Consider the following 16,185-nt stretch of genomic DNA (forward strand, 5'->3'; position numbering starts at 1 on the left):
TCCCATCCTAGCCCCTGGCACCACTAGCCTTTCTGGTTCACAACACTTCTGGTAAGATGGTGGTGGGGTAGGACTTCTGAGCCTGGGTCTCCTCTGCTCCAGCCGCTTTTCTTTTCATTTGTTTTTTTTTTCTCTTTCTCCTCTTTTTATTTCTCTTTTATTTTACTTACCTTTTGGTGAGGAGTTTGGTAGCAAGTAGGCCCAGCAGCATGGACTTGTGGCAGCGATATCGGAGGTGAGTTCAAGTTCCCAGCGGCTTCTGTGTGATCGAGACGGTCCTAGCACTGACCCATGGCTGCTGCCCTGGAGGCGAGGTTTGGGTTCCCGAGGTGTCTGCACTCAGCGCAGATTCATGGAGGCGGCGTTGGAGGCCGGTTTCGACCGGTGTGCGGTACTGGGTGGCATCAGTGACGTCTGCGTTGGCGAGGTCCAGTGAGGACTTGTGGTAGAGACGTTGTTGATAGAGGCGAGCTGGTGCTGAAGAGTGGCGACCTTTGAGGGACTCATGCCTGCATCACATGCCAGAGCATTTAACAAGGAGTCCTGTAAAGTTGAACACTTTGTCTTTACCTTTTTTATTTTTCTGCCTTTATATTTTACATGTTGGCTAGTTTTTCTGTGTCTTGAAATGGTTCCAGAGAGTGGCAACATTATGCAACATTTTTCATGGTACTTTTGTAACAAGAAACATGTAACAATAAATAAATGAAATCAAATCACTGCCTACCCACTCACTCCGGACATCCCCCCACCTATATCATCAGTTATATCTCTGCCACCCACTCTCATCTCCCGCTGTCTTACTCATTCAGGGAGGGAAACAGACTACCATGGGGCAGATCGAGTCAAGATGGTGATGTACTGTTCATCATGTGGCTCCTCATTCTTCATGAGGATAGGATCCTGACTCTGACCACCCTGAGCATGCCCTGGACTGGTATTGTAGACCTATTGTGCCAGGACCCCCTCAAGCCATGGCAATTGATTAAGGCTTCCTGGCTCTGGCTCTGCACTAAACAGCTGGTATAAACAGCAGAAGATGAGCTTGGTATTGCTGCCTGAGGGGGGTAAAGTACAAAATGGTGAGGCAAGAGAGGGATGCTGTGAGCACCAGATAGGCTGAGTGAGTAAGCACTATTCGAAGATGTGCAGGCTCGGTGGATTGGCCAATAGTAAAATGGGGATAGTGTGGGGTTTACGTTTGGGTAGGATGTTCTTCAAAAGAGATGTGCAAACTCAATGGGCCAAATAGCCTTTGAATGCAAAGTAGGGATGTGATGATTCTATGACATTGAGTGAAAAACCCAGAGTTACTGCTTGGTCCAGTCCATGAGCTGGGTGTATGTGGGGGGAGTATGTGGCCCTGTAGAGTATGCTCTGAGATGTTGGTGCCTAATCTTAAACATGGAAGCCATTTAGAACAAGTTGAGCAAGTTGAATCCACTGTTGTTTCTATCTTGAGTTTTCCCAATGGCTTGTTTTCCCAGTGGTGAGCTTCGGAAGGTCACAATTGTGTTGGGCTGCTAACAAAGTCTGTAATGAGAAGTTATAATGATCGCCAGTTTAATGTTTGTGGCTGCCTTGTATGAATCTCAGCAGGGCACTTGTGAAAAATGACCAATCTGCAGCGAAATTATCTCAACGTTGAGATGGACCTCAGTAAACATCCAGCCAATTCTATCACTCATAGCCCTCATCACTCAGAGAATGATACCTTTACGTTTACGTTTCAAGTCTGATATAACTTCTCCATAATGCTGTGGAGCACATTTATTCCCCAACAAACATCACTGAGCCTGCTCTGCAATTCTGAAGAACTCCCTGAACAGTGCTATGGGTGTTCTTAATGTCTGTCTGAGAAGGAAGGTAGGGTTCTCAATTTAATTCCCAATGCAACAGATGGCACCTTTGAGAAAGGAATGTTACTTCAGTGCAAAACTGACAGCAAAACTGAAAAACCTAAGAGGAAGAGAAGAGAGATTGACACATACAGGTCAAAGATCATTACCAAAATAATTTGAAAGTATTAATCTTTCTGCTACATTAGACTCTCATTTCGCTGGTTGTCAGAATCATTTGGAGCATGTTTATATGTGGCTGACTACAGACTGGATGTGTGAACATCCTGAACATTTGTTCACAAATTTTAATCATGGTCAAAATTTGATCTCTTGAACCTTGTTTATTTTTGCATTCCAACCAGGTGCCAACTGGCCGATACATGATACATATTCAAATAAAAGCAAAGGTCTGCAAATGTTGAGTTCATAAATAAAATTAGAAATTGCTGGAGAAACGCAGTAGGTCTGGCAGACTCCTTGGAGACTGAAACAAACATCACTTTGACTCTGGGAGAAGAGACATTCTGGACTTGAAATGTTAACTCTCTGTCTCTCTACAGCTGCTGTCAAACCTGCTGAGTTTCTCCAGCAATTTCTTCTTAAATGAACCTCCTGTGTTTTTCTTCATTCGTGAATGTATGATACAGAAAGATCACATTGGGGCTAAGTTTATTTTTAATGGTTACAACACAGCAGAAAGCCATTTGGTCCATCCAATTCATGCCATCTATTTAGCGTAGTCCCACTCTCTGCCCTATTCCTTATAACTCTGAGAATTATTTCTCTCCAGATCATTAGAGCATTGCAGATCCAATACATTACAACAAGAAGTGCAAACAGGTAGGGAAATTAACTTTTCAGGAGACCTTTCAAAATTGTCAGAAAGACAAATTTTACAGGAAGAATCATCACCTATGGTTAACTAAAGGATTTAAGGACCTGCAATTTCTCTCTGTTTTAATGACAGGTTGCTTTTCTATTCTTCCTGCCAATGTGGGCAAGTTCACAGCTTGGAGAAAGTGAGGACTGCAGATGCTGGAGACCAGAGTTGAAAAATGTGGTGCTGGAAAAACACAGCAGGCCAGGCAGCATCCGAGGAGCAGGAGAATCGACGTTTTGGGCATAAGCCCTTCTTCAGGAAGCTTCCCATATTGTGCTTCATCTGCCAAAATTTGCCACCCACTGACTCTATATCCCTTGGCAATCTCCGTCTGGCCAGTTCACATCTTAATTTTGGAACCATCTTAGTGTCATCCACAAATTCAGCCTCTTTATCAAAGTCATTTATTCCAGTATTTTCCCTGTTATGGACGCTAGGTTAACTGGCCAGCTTTCTGTCTTCTTCTGAAATCAGTCCGGTCAGCTTTTAGTTCTAATACTTCTCTGAACATCTTGCCCCTGGTGGTTGAAAACATTTTGATTTCCTCCTCCCTCTCACTTTACAATTTCTGAGATATCATTTGTAACCTCTACAGTGAAGACTGATGCAAAATACCTCTCTGATTCACTGGCATTTTCTTATTTTCCATTATTAATCCCTCAGATTCACTCTTTAGCAACTACCATTCAGTTTAAAAACCAAAAGAACTGCAAATGTTGAAAATCAGACACAAAAAGAGAACTTGCTGTAAAAATCTCAATAGGTCTGGCAGCACCTGTGGAGAGAAATCAGAGTTAACATTTCAGGTCAGTTCTGCGGAAGGGTCACCAGACCTGAAATGTTAACTCTGATTCCTTTCCATTGTTGCTGTCAGGCCTTCTGAGATTTTCCAGCAATTTCTGTTTTTGTCACCTTTCAGTTTATTTACTCTATATTTTTTAAACATCTGTAGAAACTCTTACTACCTTTTTTTATATTTTGAGCTAGCTTTAACTTATGTTAATTTCTCCCTCCTTTTTCCTTGAATTTTTTGTTCAATCTGCAGACCTGCCATTCGCCTTAATGGAATTACAAGCATTTTCTTTCAATTGATGCCATCTTCAACTTCCTCAGATAGCCATAGATGATAAGCTCTTCCCCAGAGTCTTTTTTACTGGAAGTTATCTTTGCCAAAATTTTCTGAACCAACTCCTAAGTCAATCATTGCATATCTACAGACCTATCCATTAATCTAATTTCCTATTTCACAGCACCCAGCTACATTTGCACACTTCATAATTGCCCTTAGTTATGTTTGAAGCTTTAGGCTTAGACCCACTCTTCTCAGCCTCAAGGTGAAGTTCAATCAGTGATATGATCATTGTTACCAAAAAACAGTTTCAAATCCAGCAAGAATCTTCTTCAGAACTAATGTTCAACATCTACAGTATTTGCTTTTATTCCAGTTTGGAATACTTTCTGGTTGGCTCTAGAAAGTGCTTTCTAAGGTGCTCTTAACTCATCATCCATGTATAGCTGCTCTCTCTGCCTCTCCCCCTCTCTCTTTTCCTCACTATTTGAAGGCCTACAGTGCAGAAAGAGGCTATTCAACCCACTGAGTCTGCTGACCCTCCGAATAACATCCTACCCATAGCCCTACCATGTCCCGATAACTTTGTGTTTACCGTGTAGCTAACACATCCCCAGACACTATGGGCAATTTAGGATGGACAAACTAGCTAACCTGCACGTTTTTGTACTGAAATATCCCCAATAGAATTTCAATCAAATTTTTCAACATACATGGATTCTGTCAAAGAGTATACTCTGTTATTTAAACGATGAAGTCTTCCCCAAGCAGAACTTCCACTTGGGTTCCCATTTTTCATCTCGAGCATTCTAAACTTCTCATATCCTCGAATATTCCCTCAGGACTATTTGACTCTGTGACTCACCAACATATTTCACCACACTGTACGTATTTCACCACACTGTACGTATTTCACCACACTGTGTATATTTCGCCACATTGTGTATATTTCACCACACTGTGTATATTTTATCACACTTTGTATATTTCTCCACATGTGTATTTTCATCACACTGTAGAAATGCATAACGCTGTGTGTATTCATCACTGCATTTATATTTACCACACAGTGTATAATCACATCATACTAGCCAATTCACATCAATTAACAAGCCCTTACTGGACATTGCTATTACCAAGTCTGTTTCCAGAGATGAGAATACAGGCAGTTTGTATGATTGTAAAAATGGGGTGACCTGCCTGCTGGATTGGTAGGGGGCCTGAGGTGATTGGGCACAAAGATGGGGGCAGACGAATGGCCACGGAAAGCCACGCACTTGTTTTGATCTCCAACACAATGAGTCATCTCTCCAAGTGTTCCCAACCCAGGATACAGCTAACCTACTTCTGAAAGGTATTCACGTTCAGCCTCTGAGGTTATCAGCTTCTGATTGGCTTGCAGCTTCAGTAGGGAGGGGGGTGAGGGGTCATCGCAATACCACGAAGTGGTGCATTAAAAGTTCCACCAGGGGACCACCTAATTGGTGTAGGCACTGGTGGACTTTCTCATTGGTGTTGAATCCCCATGTGTTATGGCACCTATCACAGTTGTAAATGGGTCTGAAAGGGTTAACACTTGACTGTGTGCTGTTAACACTACCTACTGTGATGATATCGCAAAGACTAAGTCAGAGCAAAGAAGGAGCCAAGATATGATGGCAATGAGCTCCTGGACAGTCCCGACAGCAATGTGGATTCTATTCCTGTAACTCGTTAGAGTAATGCAATAAACTTCATCTTCAAGACTCTTCTAATTAGAGTAGAAAAGTGGACATTTTAATCCACATTAGATGATTTTATGCTTGAAATAACCCATACTACAATAGAGTGGCAACATTGGGTTTCTGCACAACATGGCGATCAGTGATGATCAGCACTATTTCTAAATCGAGCGCAAAACAGGGAAATGCGGATTCCAGGCTTCAGGAGAAACCATGGAAGAAGTTGATGTCTCCAAAACTCACTGGTGTCACATACTTCGTGAGAGCACCCTGCACTAAAGAATATCTCAGGGAATGAGTCCGAAATTATTTAATATCTGACAGGAGATATACAGGAACAAAATTGGTGCAAGGATAGCCTTAGGTTATAGGAGGATATGGATGGAATGGTCAGATGGGCTGATCAGTGACAAATGGAATACAATCTGGATAAATGTAAATGATGCACTTGTACAGGACAAACAAGGAAACACATGGTGAACAATAGGACCATGGGAAGCACCAAGGTTCAAAGGAATCTTGGTGTTCATGTCCAACAGTACCTTAAGATATCAGGATGGGGGGATAAAAGTGGTTCAGAATGTGATTAGATTAGATTCCCTACAGTGTGGAAACAGGACCTTCGACCCAACAAGTCGACACTGACCCTCTGAAGAGTAACCCCCCAGACCCATTTCCTTCTGACTAACACTATTGGCAATTTAGCATGGCCAATTCACCCAACCTGCACGTCTTTGGACTGTGGGAGGAAACCCACACAGACACGGGAGAATGTGCAAACACTACACATCCAAGGCTGGAATTGAACCTGGGATGCTGGTGCAGTCGAGGCAGCAGTGCTAACCACTGAGCCACCATGCCACGCCATACCATACATGCATATGGTATACTGCCTTTATTCGTCAAGGCATGGAATTTAAGAACAGCGTAGTTATTGCTGGAACTGTATTTGTTCAGCCACTGTATTTTGTGGGAGGGATGTGATAGCACTGGAGAGGGTGCAGAGGAAATTTACCAGATGTTGCCTGGGCTGGAGAGTTTCAGTTATGAAGAGAGATTGGACAGGCTGGGGTTGTTTCCTTGTCCAGAGGAGATTGAGAGGGGACGTGACTGAGAGGGGACGTGATTGAGACGTATAAAATTCTGAGAGGCATAGATAGGGTAGATGGGAAGAAATTTTTCCTCTTGGTGGAGGGATCATAGATTTAAGGTAAGGGGAAGGAGGTTTAGAGGAGATGTGAGGAAAGACCTCTTTGTCCTGAGGCTGGTGGCAAACTAGGACACACTGCCTGTAAGGATGCTAGAGGCAGAAACCCTCAACATATAAGACATATTTAGATGGGCACTTGTGATGCCAAGGCATAGAAAGCTATGGCCCAACGTGCTGGGAAATGGGATTGGAATAGTTAGGTGGTTATTTATGATCGGTGTGTACACGATAGGCCAAAGGGCTTTTTTCTGTGCTGATGATCTCTATGATTGTGCGACTGCCCCATAGATTCACCCTTTTAGTCCTGGTGTCATTCTGTTTGTAGTCAATATTAATTCACAAGTTTTATTTCCAAATTCTGTATGACACAGAACTTTGGGAAAATTGTTGGGAATATCCAAATGGATAGCAAGGGGGTCTTTGTGACTTTGAGAAGAGTTTGAAGAACAGTTAAATATTTATTTCTTGTTGTGTTAAACTCATTATAACCATAATCACTATCCAATTCTAAATATATCTTAAAATGAACTGGTAAAGTGCTTGAAGTTATTTATTTGCAATACATTTAGATCTATTGTGATGATCTAGTGGAGAAATTGTCAACTGTATAATTATCTCTGAAATCTCAACTTCGAGAATGACATGAACATAGTTCTGCTGTTGCTGGAAATGCAAAATAAAAACAGAAAATGCTGGAAGTTTAAGCACATGCTGGGACACAGTATAGACCAACAATCTGAATATAGACCTGAGACTGTAATGGAAATTTGGAAATATCTCCTCAAAAAAAGCTGGGGATTTTTGGGGACAAATTGAAGCTCTCAAAACTGCACGTGAGCATTTTTCTTCTTGGAAGAAGATTCTATGAAACAAATCTGATGAAGAGCCGATTACCCCGTATCAAACTGAAGGATACAGTTGGCTTTGGTATCCTAAGGGAAAGACTAATAACCTGCCCCCATCCCCAGTGATACTTGGATGAGTGCACTGGATATACTGGAGCTCTATCTTGAGGCATATAAAACAAATTGGACCAGTACATGTCATTTTTAGGATTTTACCTTCTGGTTGTCTGAACGGCTTCCTCCTCCTAGCACACTGGCTCAGTGGTTAGCACTGCAGCCTCACAGTGCCAGAGTTTGATTTCAGCCTCAAGTGACTGTCTGCGTGGAGTCTGCACATTCTCCCCGTGTCTGCGTGGATTTCCTTCGGGTGCTCCGGTTTCATCCCACAGTCCAAAGATGTGCAGGTTAGGGTGGATTGTCCATGCTGAAATTGTCCTGTAGTATCCAGGGATGTTCAAACTAGGTGGATTACCCACGGTTGTTATGGGAATTAGGTGGGGGGATGCTCTTTGGAGGGTCAATGCAGTCTTGATGGGCTGAATGGCCTCTATCTGCAATGTAGGGATTCTATTCCAATGTTTTGATATAATTGGTAGAAGGAAAGGTTTATACCAAAACATCAACTCAATATGATCTCACCCGATACACTGAATGCTTCACAGAGTGCCATTTTTCAATTGTCTTTTCAAAGTGTGGGGTCCATTTGAGGACAGTAATCACTGCCACGCCGAAATATGGGCCCTGAGATGGTGAGGAGAGTCTGAGCATCTCTCCAGTTCTAACCTTGCCCCATAATTCCCCCTTCTCGCTGCCTGTCTCACCAGCTCCAGGGAGGGGAAAGTCATACCCATCATTTTTGTTGGGGTTTGTGAATATGTCACAGTTATAAACACAAAGCCATGATGGGAATTAACATCCAGCACATGGCTAATCTCAGCTAAGGTTTCTAATCAAAATGTAGTATTGTGGGTATTGGTCTGTGTTACAGAGTGAATTTTGAACTGTATACCTTCAGTCTAATTCCAAGATCCTTGAGATCTTGGAGAAGATTTGTAGCTGAGGGTATGGATCAGGTTGCCAGTTTGCTCACTGAGCTGGTGGGTTTGTTTTCAGACGTTTCATCAGCATGCTAGATAACATCATCAGTGAGCCTCCAGTGAAACAATAGTGTTCTGTCCTGCTTGTTATCTGTGTCCTGGTTTGTTGTTGTGGGTATTACCATTTCCAGTTCTGTTTCTGAGAGGTTGGTTAAGGGGTCCAAATCTTTACTTTTGTTAATGAAATTGAATGGCAGGCCTCTAGGAACTCCTGTGTGCATCTATATTTGCCTTCTCCCAGGATGGATGCACAGTCCCAGGATGGATCCATTGTCCCAGGATGGATGCACTGTCCCAGGATAGATGCACTCCCCCAGGATGGATGCACTCCCCCATGATGGATGCATTGTCCCAGGATGGATGCACTCCCCCAGGATGGATGCATTGTCCCAGGATGGATGCACTCCCCCAGGATGGATGCACTGCCCCTGGATGGATGCACTGTCCCAGGATGGATGCACTCCACCAGGATGGATGCAATGTCCCAGGATGGATGCATAGTCCCAGGATGGATGCACTGTCCCAGGATGGATGCACTCCCCCAGGATGGATGCACTGCCCCAGGATGGATGCATTGTCCCAGGATGGATGCACTCCCCCAGGATGGATGCACTGCCCCAGGATGGATGCACTGCCCCAGGATGGATGCACTCCCCCAGGATGGATGCATTCCCCCAGGATGGATGCACTCCCCCAGGATGGATGCACTGTCCCAGGATGGATGCATTGTCCCAGGATGGATGCACTACCCCAGGATGGATGCACTGCCCCAGGATGGATGCATTGTCCCAGGATGGATGCATTGTCCCAGGATGGATGCATTGTCCCAGGATGGATGCACTGCCCCAGGATGGATGCATTGTCCCAGGATGGATGCACTCCCCCAGGATGGATGCATTGTCCCAGGATGGATGCACTGCCCCAGGATGGATGCACTGCCCCTGGATGGATGCACTGTCCCAGGATGGAGGCACTCCCCCAGGATGGATGCATTGTCCCAGGATGGATGCATTGTCCCAGGATGGATGCATTTCCCCAGGATGGATGCACTGTCCCAGGATGGATGCATTGTCCCAGGATGGTAGCATTGCCCCAGGATGGATGCATTGTCCCAGGATGGATGCACTACCCCAGGATGGATGCACTGTCCCAGGATGGATGCACTGCCCCAGGATGGATGCATTGTCCCAGGATGGATGCACTCCCCCAGGATAGATGCATTGTCCCAGGATGGATGCACTCCCCCAGGAAGGATGAATTTCCCAAGATGGATGCACTCCCCCAGGATGGATGCATTGTCCCAGGATGGATGCATTGTACCAGGATGGATGCATTTCCCCAGGATGGATGCACTGTCCCAGGATGGATGCATTGTCCCAGGATGGTAGCATTGCCCCAGGATGGATGCACTGTCCCAGGATGGATGCACTCCCCCAGGATGGATGCATTGTCCCAGGATGGATGCACTCCCCCAGGATGGATGCACTGCCCCTGGATGGATGCACTGTCCCAGGATGGATGCACTGTCCCAGAATGGATGCACTGTCCCAGGATGGATGCATTCCCCCAGGATGAATGCATTGCCCCAGGATGGACGCACTTTCCCAGAATGGATGCACTCCCCCAGGATGGATGCACTCCCCCAGGATGGATGCACTCCCCCAGGATGGATGCATTGTCCCAGGATGGATGCACTGCCCCAGGATGGATGCACTGTCCCAGGATGGATGCATTGTCCAAGGATGGATGCACTGCCCCTGGATGGATGCACTGCCCCTGGATGGATGCACTGTCCTAGGATGGATGCACTCCCCCAGGATGGATGCATTGTCCCAGGATGGATGCACTGTCCCAGGATGAATGCATTGTCCCAGGATGGATGCATTTCCCCAGGACGGATGCACTGTCCCAGGATGGATGCACTGTCCCAGGATGGATGCATTGTCTCAGGATGGATGCATTGTCCCAGGATGGATGCACTGCCCCAGGATGGATGCATTGTCCCAGGATGGATGCACTACCCCAGGATGGATGCACTGTCCCAGGATGGATGCACTGCCCCAGGATGGATGCATTGTCCCAGGATGGATGCACTCCCCCAGGATAGATGCATTGTCCCAGGATGGATGCACTCCCCCAGGAAGGATGAATTCCCCCAAGATGGATGCACTCCCCCAGGATGGATGCATTGTCCCAGGATGGATGCACTGTCCCAGGATGGATGCATTGTCCCAGGATGGATGCATTTCCCCAGGATGGATGCACTGTCCCAGGATGGATGCATTGTCCCAGGATGGATGCATTGCCCCAGGATGGATGCACTGTCCCAGGATGGATGCACTACCCCAGGATGGATGCATTGTCCCAGGATGGATGCACTCCCCCAGGATGGATGCACTGCCCCTGGATGGATGCACTGTCCCAGGATGGATGCACTGTCCCAGGATGGATGCATTCCCCCAGGATGAATGCATTGCCCCAGGATGGACGCACTTTCCCAGAATGGATGCACTCCCCCAGGATGGATGCACTCCCCCAGGATGGATGCACTCCCCCAGGATGGATGCACTGTCCCAGAATGGATGCACTGCCCAAGGATGCATGCATTGTCCCAGGATGGATGCACTGCCCCAGGATGGATGCACTGTCCCAGGATGGATGCATTGTCCCAGGATGGATGCACTGCCCCTGGATGGATGCACTGCCCCTGGATGGATGCACTGTCCCAGAATGGATGCACTCCCCCAGGATGGATGCATTGTCCCAGGATGGATGCACTGTCCCAGGATGAATGCATTGTCCCAGGATGGATGCATTTCCCCAGGACGGATGCACTGTCCCAGAATGGATGCATTGTCCCAGGATGGATGCATTGCCCCAGGATGGATGCACTGTCCCAGGATGGATGCACTGCCCCAGGATGGATGCATTGTCCCAGGATGGATGCACTCCCCCAGGATGGATGCATTGTCCCAGGATAGATGCACTGCCCCAGGATGGATGCACTGCCCCTGGATGGATGCACTGTCCCAGCATGGATGCACTCCCCCAGGATGGATGCACTGTCCCAGGATGGGTGCATTCCCCCAGGATGAATGCTTTGCCTGAGGATGGATGCACTGTCCCAGAATGGATGCACTCCCCCAGGATGGATGCATTCCCCCAGGATGGATGCACTCCCCCAGGATGGATGCAGTCCCAGAATGGATGCACTGTCCCAGGATGGATGCATTGTCCCAGCATGGATGCACTGCCCCAGGATGGATGCACTGTCCCAGGATGGATGAATTGTCCAAGGATGGATGCACTCCCCCAGGATGGATGCATTGTCCCAGGATGGATGCACTCCCCCAGGATGGATGCATTGTCCCAGGATGGATGCACTCCCCCAGGATGGATGCATTCCCCCAGGATGGATGCATTGTCCCAGGATGGATGCACTGCCCCAGGATGGATGCATTGTCCCAGGATGGATGCACTGTCCCAGGATGGATGCACTGTCCCAGGATGGATGCATTGTCTCAGGATGGATGCACTGTCCCAGGATGGATGCATTGTCCCAGGATGGATGCACTCCCCCAGGATGGATGCACTGCCCCAGGATGGATGCACTGTCCCAGGATGGATGCACTGCCCCAGGATGGATGCACTGTCCCAGGATGGATGCACTCCCCCAGGATGGATGCACTGCCCCAGGATGGATGCACTGTCCCAGGATGGATGCATTGTCCCAGGATAGATGCATTGTCCCAGGATGGATGCACTGCCCCAGGATGGATGCATTGTCCCAGGATGGATGCACTCCCCCAAGATGGATGCTCTGTCCCAGGATGGATGCACTGCCCCAGGATGGATGCATTGTCCCAGGATGGATGCACTCCCCCAGGATGGATGCATTGTCCCAGGATGGATGCACTCCCCCAGGATGGATGCATTCCCCCAGGATGGATGCATTGTCCCAGGATGGATGCACTGCCCCAGGATGGATGCATTGTCCCAGGATGGATGCACTGTCCCAGGATGGATGCACTGTCCCAGGATGGATGCATTGTCTCAGGATGGATGCATTGTCCCAGGATGGATGCACTGTCCCAGGATGGATGCATTATCCCAGGATGGATGCACTGCCCCAGGATGGATGCACTGCCCCAGGATGGATGCATTGTCCCAGGATGGATGCACTCCCCCAGGATGGATGCACTGCCCCAGGATGGATGCACTGTCCCAGGATGGATGCACTGCCCCAGGATGGATGCACTGTCCCAGGATGGATGCACTCCCCCAGGATGGATGCACTGTCCCAAGATGGATGCACTGTCCCAGGATGGATGCATTGTCCCAGGATAGATGCATTGTCCCAGGATGGATGCACTGCCCCAGGATGGATGCATTGTCCCAGGATGGATGCACTCCCCCAAGATGGATGCTCTGTCCCAGGATGGATGCACTGCCCCAGGATGCATTCATTGTCCCAGGATGGATGCACTCCCCCAGGATGGATGCACTGTCCCAGGATGGATGCACTCCCCCAGGATGGATGCACTCTCCCAGGATGGATGCATTGTCCCAAGATGGATGCACTGTCCCAGGATGGATGCACTCCCCTAGGATGGAAGCATTGTCCCAGGATGGATGCATTGTCCCAGGTTGGATGCACTGCCCCAGAATGGATGCACTCCTCCAGGATGGATGCACTCCCCTAGGATGGATGCATTGTCCCAGGATAGATGCATTGTCCCAGGATGGATGCACTCCCCCAGGATGGATGCATTCCCCCAGGATGGATGCACTGCCCCAGGATGGATGCACTGTCCCAGGATGGATGCACTCCCCCAGGATGGATGCACTCTCCCCAGGATGGATGCACTCTCTCAGGATGGATGCATTGTCCCAAGATGGATGCACTGTCCCAGGATGGATGCATTGTCCCAGGATAGATGCATTGTCCCAGGATGGATGCACTGCCCCAGGATGGATGCATTGTCCCAGGATGGATGCACTCCCCCAAGATGGATGCTCTGTCCCAGGATGGATGCACTGCCCCAGGATGCATGCATTGTCCCAGGATGGATGCACTCCCCCAGGATGGATGCACTGTCCCAGGATGGATGCACTCCCCCAGGATGGATGCACTGTCCCAGAATGGATGCACTCCCCCAGGATGGATGCACTGTCCCAGGATGGATGCACTCCCCTAGGATGGATGCATTGTCCCAGGATGGATGCATTGTCCCAGGTTGGATGCACTGTCCCAGGATGAATGCACTGCCCCAGAATGGATGCACTCCCCCAGGATGGATGCACTCCCCTAGGATGGATGCATTGTCCCAGGATAGATGCATTGTCCCAGGATGGATGCACTCCCCCAGGATGGATGCATTCCCCCAGGATGGATGCACTGCCCCAGGATGGATGCACTGTCCCAGGATGGATGCACTCCCCCAGGATGGATGCACTCTCCCCAGGATGGATCTACTCTCCCAGGATGGATGCATTGTCCCAAGATGGATGCACTGTCCCAGGATGGATGCACTCTCCTAGGATGGATGCATTGTCCCAGGGTGGATGCACTGCCCCAGGATGGATGCACTGTCCCAGGATGGATGCACTCCCCCAGGATGGATGCACTGTCCCAGAATGGATGCACTGCCCCAGGATGGATGCATTGTCCCAGGATGGATGCACTGCCCCAGGATGGATGCACTGTCCCAGGATGGATGCATTGTCCCAGGATGGATGCACTGCCCCTGGATGGATGCATTGCCCCTGGATGAATGCATTGTCCCAGGATGGATGCTTTGTCCCAGGATGGATGCATTGTCCCAGGATGGATGCACTGTCCCAGGATGAATGCATTGTCCCAGGATGGATGCATTTCCCCAGGACGGATGCACTGTCCCTGGATGGATGCATTGTCCCAGGATGGATGCATTGCCCCAGGATGGATGCACTGTCCCAGGATGGATGCACTGCCCCAGGATGGATGCATTGTCCCAGGATGGATGCACTCCCCCAGGATGGATGCATTGTCCCAGGATAGATGCACTGCCCCAGGATGGATGCACTGCCCCTGGATGGATGCACTGTCCCAGGATGGAGGCACTCCCCCAGGATGGATGCACTGTCCCAGGATGGATGCATTCCCCCAGGATGAATGCTTTGCCCGAGGATGGATGCTCTGCCCCAGAATGGATGCACTCCCCCAGGATGGATGCATTGTCCCAGGATGGATGCACTCCCCCAGGATAGATGCATTATCCCAGGATGGATGCACTCCCCCAGGATGGTTGCATTGTCCCAGGATGGATGCACTCCCCCAGGATGGATGCACTCCCCCAGGATGGATGCATTGTCCCAGGATGGATGCACTGTCCCAGGATGGATGCATTGTCCATGGATGGATGCATTTCCCCAGGATGGATGCACTGTCCCAGGATCGATGCATTGTCCCAGGAAGGATGCACTGCCCCAGGATTGACTGCATTGTCCCAGGATGGATGCATTGCCCCAGGATGGATGCACTGTCCAAGGATGGATGCACTGCCCCAGGATGGATGCATTGTCCCAGGATGGATGCACTCCCCCAGGATGGATGCATTGTCCCAGGATAGATGCACTCCCCCAGGATGGATGCACTGCCCTTGGATGGATGCACTGTCCCAGGATGGATGCACTCCCCCAGGATGGATGCAATGTCCCAGGATGGATGCATTTCCCCAGGATGGATGCACTGTCCCAGGATGGATGCACTGCCCCAGGATGGATGCACTGCCCCAGGATAGATGCACTGTCCCAGGAGGGAAGCATCTTCCCAGGATGTATGCACTCGCCCAGGATGGATGCATTGTCCCAGGATGGATGCATTGCCCCAGGATGGATGCACTGTCCAGGATGGATGCACTGCCCCAGGATGGATGCACTGTCCCAAATGGGATGCACTGCCCCGAATGGATGCACTCCCCCAGGATGGATGCACTCCCCCAGGATAGATGCATTGTCCCAGGATGGATGCACTCCCCCAGGGTGGTTGGATTGTCCCAGGATCGATGCACTCCCCCAAGGTGGATGCATTGTCCCAGGATGGATGCATTGTCCCAGGATGGATGCATTGTCCCAGGATGGATGAACTGTCCCAGGATGGATACACTGCCCCAGGATGGATGAACTGTCCCAGGATGGATACACTGCCCCAGGATGGATGCACCGTCCCAAATTGGATGCACTGCCCCAGAATGGATGCACTCCCCCAGGATGGATGCATTGTCCCAGGATAGATGCATTATCCCAGGATGGATGCACTCCCCCAGGATAGATGCATTATCCCAGGATGGATGCACTCCCCCAGGATGGTTGCATCGTCCCAGGATGGATGCACTCCCCCAGGATGGATGCATTCCCCCAGGATGCATGCACTCCCCCAGGATGGATGCATTGTCCCAGGATGGATGCATTGTCCCAGGATGGATGCATTGTCCCAGGATGGATGCACTCCCCCAGGATGGATGCACTGTCCCAAACTGGA

The sequence above is a fragment of the Chiloscyllium plagiosum genome, unplaced genomic scaffold (genome assembly GCF_037043375.1).
Source record: "Chiloscyllium plagiosum isolate Xiang-an unplaced genomic scaffold, Cpla_swu_hap1 HiC_scaffold_23, whole genome shotgun sequence".
Taxonomy (NCBI): domain Eukaryota; kingdom Metazoa; phylum Chordata; class Chondrichthyes; order Orectolobiformes; family Hemiscylliidae; genus Chiloscyllium; species Chiloscyllium plagiosum.